An 8,095-nucleotide genomic window follows, 5' to 3' on the forward strand; every position below is an offset into this window, starting at 1 on the left:
GCACCGTGGGGGTGGTGTGGAATCTAAACAAGTTTTCTTAAATCATGTGGATTACATTGAATTTCCCTCCTAGAAAGCCATTTCCTCTTATATTCTGCTGAAACAGGATCCTTAGAACATCAGATAAAAGAGAATAAAAGGAAGAACTCTGCTGAAGTCAGTCAGCTGCTGAAAATAGTTTTGCCTAGTCATGAACCCTACTGAATAAGAATCATTGGACCCTTTCTTACAATGCACACCTAGCTCCTACTTTGCACCAAGAAGCTTAATTTTGTCTGTATCCATATGCTAACTTCTTGAGGACATGAAGGATTTTTACCTACATATATGGCCCTCACAGTACCTAGTGCAGCTATAGGCCCCTTAGAGGCATAAATGATTGCCTAGAGTTCAGGAAGAAAGAACTACATAAGATTCTAGCCTAATGAATGCTTGAATGCAGTTCAGATATTAGGGGTTCTCTCATCAACTGATTAGAATGGACTTTTTGTACCTCTTTTCTCTAGGAAGGGACGACTTGACCTGATGACACTAATGTTACCACCACAGCTGAGGGCTGAGCCTGAGTGCCTAGCAGAGCTAGTCTGTGGTCTGGAGTCTGAATCCTGTTCTATACCATAACCCTTTTTAAAAGGATAGCCTTTCTGTAAAGCCAACGAGTCCTGCTCAAATGTAGATTTATGTGGACCTTGATTGAATTCACTCAATTTTCATCACATTGTCCCTTTCCAAATTTCACTCTACTATGCTGCCCTAACAAAGGCTTGTCCTTTCCACTCAGGCTATACGCTCTATGTGCTCCCCACCCACGTGTGCCTGGGTGTCTTACACTGAGTCTTTTGCACTTGTGTTGTAGTCATGCATTCTTCCAGGCACGTTGTCATATTCATTTCCAAACCCTCCCTGTTAGCTATTGAGCACTTAGTTGTTAAAACAAGTTGAGCTGAACTACACGAATGGGTGTCCAGTTAGTATGCTCCTGGAATACTTTAATAGTTATATAAATTCTATGCTTCTAGCACAACTCTGAAATGAATGAAAGGCTTTAGTGTAGTATAGATATGAAGGTAGTAGAGGAAATGGCATACATGTCAATAAAAGTAATAAAAATAAAAAAATATATAATAAAGAAAGAAAATTATCTTTCTTCCTTTTTCTCCTGTATTTCTCTTTTATTCACAGATGTCTTCCTTCCAAGAGAACAAAATAGTTACTGCTTTCTCTGATTTAAGTACTTGGTAACATTAGTGTTTTCCAAGTTCTAGTTAGAGAACAGCCAACAACAGCAACAGAGCCTCACAGCTCTAGCACTGATTAGTAGATTTGAAGAGCAGAGATTCTATTTCTTCAGAATTGCTTCTATTCTATTCCTTATCAGTAACAAATAGTGTGTGAGTTGTTCTGACTTTTCTGTATTTCATTAAACAAATTCCCTGGCTCTCTTTCCAGCTATGGTACAGCTGTTATTATAATCCTGAAAATTATTAAACATTTATAAAATACTTGCCAGAAAAAGCTGCTATAACTATTGCTTTTCTAATCCTGAGTTTATTTACAATAAAATGTCTATAGAAACATTTCTCTCTGCCTGTCTCTTCAAGCACCTGAGGTGATGAATTCTGATCTAGTAGCATCCAGAGTGCTACATTTTTTTCAGAAGTCGTGGTTCTGCCCTGTGATCTGATAGCAGGAGTGGAGAGTCTTGTTACAAGCCACCTTGGCATTTCCTTATAGAGATGGATGTAACAGGTCACTTATACTCTGCACAGTGCAACTGGACACTCCCAGGACTCTAATCTGAATACAGATTCAACCTGAGCTCTTCCCTATCCTTTTCACTTACCATGAAATATCCCAATTTTATAACATGTATTCAAGAGCAAATTTTAACTTTTGTTTTCTATGTGCTTTCCAACAGCGCACAATATTGGTTTTGTGAAGGTAAAAAAAAAAAAAAAAAAAAAAAAAATCCATGTATCTAAGAACAGAGGACATGGAATAATTCTAAGCCAGTTCTCCAGAGTTCTTAACCAATACTAATTCTACTTTTTTCCTGAGACCACAATATCCTCCTCCTTACTTTTTACAATAAGACACTCAGGTTCTGAGAATTTATTTTCCCCCAAATTATATATTTTGTACCAAATTACCAAGTCAATTGATTGCAGATATCACATTTCTTTTATTTTTGCAGTACTAACATATCTAAGAAATTTACCCCTTGGTCAGTCCAGCTCAGGCTATAAGTCCAGGCTTCCCCTAATCATGAGACCCACACTCCACCATACCCAGATAGCTTTGCTTACGTGGACTTTTTTGTTGTGCCTGGAAATGAAGACAGTACTATAGATTGACCTTGGATCTACATTGACCTCCAAGGAATACACATAAAACATGTTTTCCCTTTTAATAAAGCCCTAAAATAAACGTTAAGACATGTACTCTTCTCTTCCAAGGTGGCTTCAGGGAGAAGGGCTCCATGAAGCAAGTCAATTTCACCATGTGAGTTTAATTTAAAAATAGTGTCATATCCTCCCAAAGGCAAGTGAGGAATTATCCAATAAAATGTTTAACGTTAAAAGAAAAGCAATGATGCTATCACCACCCCCAAAGCAGCTCTCCTATTGAGAACTTATTTTCATTTCCTAGCAAAGCATTCAGCAGGGCACTGAGGCAGAGCACTCTGTTGGGACTTTAACAAGTTATTTGTCATGCTAATTCATTTCCTAAGTGACTTAGTCCCAAAGGACAAGATCAGAGAGGGCAATAGTAATGTTCTCCAAAAGATATTACTATTCACCCTAATCACCGTATTGGAAGTACTGAAGAAAACTATGACTTTGTTGAATATAGTAGAAGGAATATACCAATGAAAGAGAGAGAGAGAGACAGAGAGAGGGAGACAAAAGCAAGCCATCAACAGAACCAAGAGACAACCCACCAAATGGGAGAAAATCTTCACCACCTATACCTCCAACATAGGTCTAATGTCTAGAATCTACAAAGAACTCAAAAAACTAAGGATTGAAAGAACTCAAGCAATCCATTTTAAAAATGAGGCAGATTGTGATGGGGAGGTAATATGATGGAGAATGGAATTTCAAAGGGAAAGTGGGGGGGGGGGAATTAACATGGGATTTTTTTTTTATAATCATGGAAAATGCTAATAAATTTTTTTTTTTAATTTGAGAAAAATAGCTGGGCATGGTGGCGCACTCCTTTAATCCCAGCACTTGGGAGGCAGAGGTAGGAGGATCGCCGTGAGTTCAAGGCCACCCTGAGACTACAGAGTTAATTCCAGGTCAGCCTGGACCAGAGTGAGACCCTACCTCAAAAAATAAAAAAAATAAATAAATAAAAATAAATAAATTTGAGAAAAATAAAAATAAAGGTTTATAAAAAAGAAAAAAAAATGAGGCAGAGACCTGCTCAGAGAATTCTCAAAGGAAGAAATACAAATGACCAATACTCACTTAAAGAGATGATCTTTAGTCATCAGGGAAATGCAAATTAAAGCAACTTTGATATTACACCTTACTCCAGTCAGGATGGCAATCACCAAAAAATCATGACAACAAGTGTTACTGAGACTGTGGGAAAAGAAGGATCCTTATTCACTGCTTATGGGAGTGTAAATTTGTACAACCACTATGGAAATTATTATGGAAACACCTGAAAAGGATAAAAATAGAATGGCTGTCTGACCCAGCTATTCCACTGTGGGGCATTTACCCTAGAGACTCCACTCTTTACTGCAGACATACTTGCTCAACCATGTTTACCACCACGGTATTCTTGCTAGCTAGGACCTAGAATCACCCCAGACACCCATCAACTGATGTATGGATAATGAAGATGCGATGCATATACAGAATGGAGTTCTATTCAGCAGTAAGGAAAAATGAAGTAATGAAATTTGCAAAAAATGAATGGACTTGGAAAAATCATTCTAATAGATGTTACGCAGAGTGAGAAAGACAAATGCTGTATGTTTTCTCTCATATGTGGCTCCTAGCCTGGACTAGCTGAAGTTGAATGAAAATGGGAGTAAGCATTAGGATTGTGGGCATAAAACTAGAATGAGATGAGGAACAGGTGGAACTAGGGAGGGCAGAGAAGGTGGGACTTAAACTAGTAGAGGGAAGAATATATAGTTTGGCTGGGTCATGAGGGTTGGGAGAAAAGAGAGGATAGGGAGGGAATTGCACAAAATTAAAGACTAGAGGAATTAGTAAAATAGCAATCTTCCTCTTGGATACCAGTATACAAGATATAGCCCTCAATTAAGGGAAGCAGATAGCCCAGACTGCAGTGCCCAGTAGAAGGTGGAGAAAGCTTAGTCCTGAAGCCATTGGCTCTGGTTGATGAATTCCAGGACCAGACTGACTTATTCCCTACAGTGATCAGTTCTCTGAGGTGATCCATGAAGTCCTCAAAACAATGCAGGCACTTGGTTACTTTCCAGTAATAAAAGTAAGATTCGACTGCTAAAGACATCACTCCACAGGTTGCTGTCTTAGGACACCAAGACACCACGTGGCAACTAAGAGGAAAGCCAGTTCTCTTCTGGCAAACCCTCTTGGTTCTTGAAAGTGCTATGGGAGCTACTGGATGATAATGGTCACCAACAACATGAATAAGCAGAAGACCCTGATAGCTACATAATCAACCAACCAGATAAGAACTTACACACCCAGGCATTAGTGGCACACAGCCTTTGCAGGTAGGTAACCAACTGCCCTCTGATTGGACAGAGGCCGGCTCAGTAGCAAAGAACTCACTCATAAAAGGTCCTGGGAATCCAATGAGAATCCCATGGCCAAGAAACTCACAAACCTCAGAGAGATGGCCCCATTGCTCTTTGGTAAAGTCCAGTGGGTATACACATCACAATATCTCTCAAATTTCGTGCATATCCCCCTTAGTCAAAACTGTCCCCACTCTTTGTTGGAGAGCATCTGTTCCACTTTACAGGTAGCAGAGGATAATGGGGAAATGCAAGATCCATCAACCTTACAAGAAAAGATAGCCAAATTGCTCATGATGAAATGTGCCACATCTATCACTTTGACCAGGGTCCAGGAAGAGGTAACTTGAATATTGCTCCCAAGGCTAGCCTAACAACCACCTATAAGGAAATAGGAACAGACACTGTGATGAAACAAAAATCATCAAATCAGGGGCTGGAGAGATGGCTTAGTGGTTAAGGCACTTGCCTGCAAAGTCAAAGGACCCAGGTTCAACTTCCCAGGACCCACATAAGCCAGATGCACAAAGGGACACACGCATCTGGAGTTTGTTTGCAGTGCCTAGAGGCCCTGGCATACACATTCTCTCTCTCTCTCTCTCTCTCTCTCTCTCTCTCTCTCTCTCTCTCTCTCTTTCCCTGCCTATTTCTGCTGTATTTCTTTCTCTCTCTCTCAAATAAATAAAAATATTTTTTAAATCATCAAAGCAGAAATACAAAGGTCATGGCAAGCTTAACCCACTAAACCAAAAAAAAAAAAAAAAAAAAAAAACCCAGGGGGCAGGAAGATTATAAGAGCCACAAGGTGGGTAGAAATATTCTGAGGCATAACAGCCCCCTAGACTGAATGAGGACCTAATTACTCCACAGGGATCACCAATAACCCTACTGAGGAGGCCCCTCAGGGAAATTTCAGGGAAATGGGGGCTGGGGAGAGCAGATGCAAGATTATAACCAATGTAAAAAATAGATAAATAAATCAATAAGAAGTCAGATAGACCCTAGTCATCACTAGTGGACTGAGTCAGTAGATGGAGATATAACAGAAAAACCAGTCTTCAGACCCACATCCTTCCTGCTTCTACCAAGAAATAGTTGACAAGCCAGTGTTAGCTCCCTATGTCAAGATATGGTGGCTCCATACAGTGAGCCCCTTTAACAAGCCATGGTATTTCCCTACAGCAAACCATGGCACCTCCCTATAGCAAGCCCATGATAGCTCCCTCCCACAAGCCATGATAGCTGGCTCCAAAAAGCCGTGGTATCTCCTTCCAGCAAGCCAGGTGTGGCTCCTTCTGAAGATAAGCTTAGGACAAAATTTGAGGGAGAAATATAAAAATAGGAAACTGGCATGTGGCACTCTTCTCCCAGGCCAGGAAGCAGGAAGAAGTGCCAATCACAAAGTGATAGCTAAGATTCTTTAAGGCACACTATAGCATTTAACCCTGGCCTTTCAGACTAATCATTTGTGTAAAACTCACATATTTTCTGTGTTTCTTTCCTGAGACATGCCTGTTGGTGGCCTGTTCTCCTCTTCTTATGAGAACACCAGACATATTAGACTGAGGTTCATCCCAATAATGCTAGTAAACCTTGATTATCTTTATAATTATTTATCCGTGTGTGTCTGTGTGTGTGTATGTGTGCACATGTGCATGCAAGCATGCATATGCATATGTATTCATGTGAGGGCTGGCATGCTTGTGTCCTCGCGCACATGTGGCGGTCAGAGGACAACTTTCAGGCTCATCCTAGCTGTGCCACTCCTCATGGAGGCAGTTTCTCTTGATCTCATTCCACAGTTGTCTTAGCTGTACTTTCAGAGCTTCTGGGAAATTGCCCTGCCTCCACTTCCCAACTTTTCTTCAGACCTCTGAGATTGTAGAAGCCTCTGACTTCTTCTGTCTGCTCTGAGAATCCAACTCAGGTACTCAAGCTTGAGTGTCCAGTGCTCTGTGCACTGAGCCACCTCCATACTCTGAGCTGCTAGTGGTTAGAACTTAGGGAAGAGTGGGGACAGTTCAACCCACGCCCAGAGCTCTCTCTTTCTTCTCTCTCTCTTCATCAGTGGGTGGGTGTGTTTTATTGTCTGTGTGTCTCAAGCTCTGAACAAAGCATCTGCACATAGGAGACGCTAAACAAATAACAACTACAAAGGGAAAGAAGTTCAAACAAACACGCTCATGGGAGCAAAACTCATCACTTCTTGAAAGGCTCTGGTGATCAGAGGAAGACAGAAGGGCTACACTCAATTAAGTCAATGATTAGAGTCAAAAGCAAAAGTGGATAAACGCTGTTCACTGACCCAGTTGGGGCTGACAGAGATATAGCTATAATTCTATATCACTCACTCCAAAGGGAAGCAGGTATTTTCTTTAATAACAGTTCCTAAACATTAATTATCCAGTAATTCCTGCTTCTGGTTTTTTGGGTAGAAGCCAGTGAGAAATGACCTTTGTAATTTATCCCTTCCTTTATTTTAACTTAATCATATTTTAGTGAGCAATCCATTTACTTAAATTAAAATAACCATGCAATGAGGTTTAGATTAAGAAAATGTCTGTGCGGGTCTGCCACCTCTCCTACCAGTTCATATAAGAAAGATCCTGGGGCTGGAGAGATGGCTTAGCGGTTAAGCGCTTGCCTGTGAAGCCTAAGGACCCTGGTTCGAGGCTCGGTTCCCCAGGTCCCACGGTAGCCAGATGCACAAGGGGGCGTACGAGTCTGGAGTTCGTTTGCAGAGGCTGGAAGCCCTGGTGCACCCATTCTCTCTCTCTCCCTCTATCTGTCTTTCTCTCTGTGTCTGTTGCTCTCAAATAAATAAATAAATAATTTAAAAAAAAAAAAAAAAAACCTTTTTAAAAAAGAAAGATCCTGGTCCAAAAGAGCCTGTGACCTCTTTCAGAGCACTGAGCACAGCCACATAGAAGAGGTAACAATGAGACGACAAATGGTTTCTGCTCCATGAATAAGCAGGGTAGCAAGCATGTGTGAATGGCAGCAGTGCCGCTTCTGACCTGAGTGGCTTTTGTCACATCAAGATGATATCTGAACTCGTTGTAACATGAAGCATGAAGGAGGCAGAAGCCCTGATAAGTGATTCCCAGTCATGCAAAGCAAGTCTGACCCTTCTGCGGACCAAGCTCTGGCAGGGGGATGAGGCCACAGCTCCTTCCATTCCTGCCTGGAATGGTCACCTCAGTCCACTATGGGAAATACACACTTGTCAACCATGCTTTCCTACTAGAGAAGACACAACAGCTTGTGGATTCCAAGACAACCGCTTCACTGAGGGATAAAACTCACCAAGATCAAAATGTCACAATTATCTCCATAGCCCTCATGCCG

Source organism: Jaculus jaculus, chromosome 15, assembly GCF_020740685.1.
Source record: "Jaculus jaculus isolate mJacJac1 chromosome 15, mJacJac1.mat.Y.cur, whole genome shotgun sequence".
NCBI lineage: Eukaryota > Metazoa > Chordata > Mammalia > Rodentia > Dipodidae > Jaculus > Jaculus jaculus.